The sequence below is a fragment of the Bos indicus x Bos taurus genome, chromosome 6 (assembly GCF_003369695.1).
Source record: "Bos indicus x Bos taurus breed Angus x Brahman F1 hybrid chromosome 6, Bos_hybrid_MaternalHap_v2.0, whole genome shotgun sequence".
Lineage (NCBI taxonomy): Eukaryota > Metazoa > Chordata > Mammalia > Artiodactyla > Bovidae > Bos > Bos indicus x Bos taurus.
Window position 1 is genome coordinate 116,148,360 of NC_040081.1, and position 2,257 is coordinate 116,150,616.

Here is a 2,257-nt window from a genome sequence, read left to right on the forward strand (position 1 = left end):
AGTCGTGTCCGACTCTGTGCGACCCCATAGACTGCAGGCCACCAGGCTCCCCCGTCCCTGGGATTCTCCAGGCAAGAACACTGGAGTGGGGTGCCATTGCCTTCTCCAAGGCATGCAAGTGAAAAGTCAAAGTGAAGTCGCTCAGTCGTGTCCGACCCTCAGCGACCCCATGGACTGCAGCCCACCAGGCTCCTCCGTCCATGGGATTTTCCAGGCAAGAGCACTGGAGTGGAGTGCCGTTGCCTTCTCCGTAAAAAGGTGTAAATTGACACAAATGACACTTGTGTAAATGTGCAGCGACTATGAAAGTTTATGTACAGTGTGTGGGGTGGAAAAGGGAGCCTCCCAAAGAGAAAAAAGCAAAAGGCAGAAAGAGCTCATTTTAAACTCACTGCACCAGCTTCTGCATTCTGACTGTAGCCTGAAGAGAGGCGGGGCAGGAAGGCAGACTTCATGTGGCATTAAGGGTGTTCCCAGCCGCCACCAGGACGCCAGATTTCTGTTAGTTTGTACTTGTTTTTATAGACTTGAAATGGCTACAGGGAGCATACATTCTTTCTATAGCAATCAGGAAACCCAGTAAAGCTACTGATGGTTGAGAAACAAGTTTCTCTAACACTGTACCCTGCCCAGTTTGCAGACAGCGTCAGAGATGGTGCCCGGAGGCCCCAGGCTCGGCGCCCCCACCCCTCTGTGACGACCCTCGTTTTGGTTTTCTCCTTTCCACTCCACCCGGCTGGGCCAAGGGTGCCATCCCAAGTGCAGGGGAGCAGCATTGCTGTTTGAAGTCCTGCTGACTGACTCTCGTGCCCATTGGCTGGCCACTGCCTCCTGCTCCGCCCGGTCTCAGGCCAGGTGGAACCCTGAAGCATTACCAAGGAGCAGCTTTGACTCTCACCCCCTCTGCCTCTCAACAGGTGGGGGACAGCTTTGGGGCAGAGCGCTCGGCAGCTCAGGGCCAATGTCAGTTCCTAGTACTGAGACAAGCCATACTCCTACCCTTTGGGCGTTAAAAAGCCAGTCCTGTCCAACTCTGAGGGCCTGCTGGCCCTGGCTCGGGCCTAGCCCTCGGTTGGCAGGGAAGGGGTAGGACTATCCTTCCTTGTGACCCCCTTCTCCCCTCCCCATCCTGAGGCACGGATAGGAACCCGGCTTTATGGATTGTTGGCAAGGGGGTGAGGGGTCGGGGTGGGGCCTGGATTTCAAGTATCTGTGAGCTTAGATTAACCCTGTATTTAAGGCCACAGCACGCACCGCCCAGGGCCAATACAGGCACTTCTGACATCTTCAAGGTGCCCTGCACTGACAAGCGTCACCCTCTCCCGCCTGAGGTGGGGACTGCGGCCAACCTGGCCCAGCACCTGGCAGCTCTGGCAAGCTATTTCCTCTTGACAGTAAGGGCTGAGTGTTGGGGGAGCCTCCTGGGGAGACTGCCATTCCAGCAGCTGCTGAAGACTGGGGCGCCGGCTTTGATCAGGAGTTCCACACTCCCGCACCGCGGAGAACAGGCGCACACTGCTGCAGGTGCAGGACCTCGCCAAGTGGTGCCCTGGGATGACCTCTGCGAACAAGACAGGCGGACAGAGAGGGGCGACGGCTGAAAAGATCTTCCAGGCGGAGGAGGGCCTGAGAGGGGCAAAGGCTGGAGGTGGGGTGCGGAGCAGGGTGGGGCCTCCCCGGGAAGCGCTGACGTGCAGGCCGGTGGGGGTGACCTGCTGGGGTGGCCACCCCTGGGCCCCGGGAGCCGCCGACCCCCACGGCCCCCAGCCTGCTTTTCTTGCATCACCTCATCATCGACCCCCCGACGACCAGCTGTGGGGAGGGGGAGGCGGGGCACAAAGGTCGGGGGTGCGCAGTCTCTGCCGCCCGGGAGCAAGCGCCTGAGCGGCCAGCGGGGAGGACCCGCGTACCAGGGACGCCGCCCTGAAGCCGGGGTTCTTGGTGTGGCGTGCGACAGCCCGGACTGGGCCGAGCCCGAGCAGGGGGCTCAGCCGGATAGGCCCGGCCGCCGACGCCCCCCGTTCCCCGGCGGGGCCCGTCCCCAGAGGCCCGGGAGGGAGGTGCCAGGCGACCCTGCGGAGTCCTCTCCAGCCGCACGGCCACCTCACGCCCGCGCTACCGCCGCGGGGGCGCAGACGCGGAACGACGCAGCGCGCGTGCGCCGCGGTCAACCAGCCGGCGAGGCCGAGCGGCCAGCCCAGAATGCAGCGCGCCGCAGGGGCAGCCGGCCGCGGGGCACGCCGGGACGGGCAGGCGG

At 62.6% G+C, this 2,257-nt stretch overlaps 1 long non-coding RNA gene across 2 annotated transcripts; it reads right to left on the reverse strand.

Moving 5' to 3' along the window:
• Positions 1-286: 286 nt before the first annotated feature.
• Positions 287-2,183, reverse strand: LOC113894685. Of its 2 annotated transcripts, none has more exons than XR_003511633.1 (2): positions 1,911-2,183; positions 287-1,561 (listed from the first exon to the last, which is right to left on the reverse strand). It is a non-coding gene; the product is annotated as an uncharacterized LOC113894685 (long non-coding RNA). The 2 variants fall into 2 exon arrangements; XR_003511634.1 differs by having other exon boundaries at positions 1,787-2,183.
• Positions 2,184-2,257: the final 74 nt, after the last annotated feature.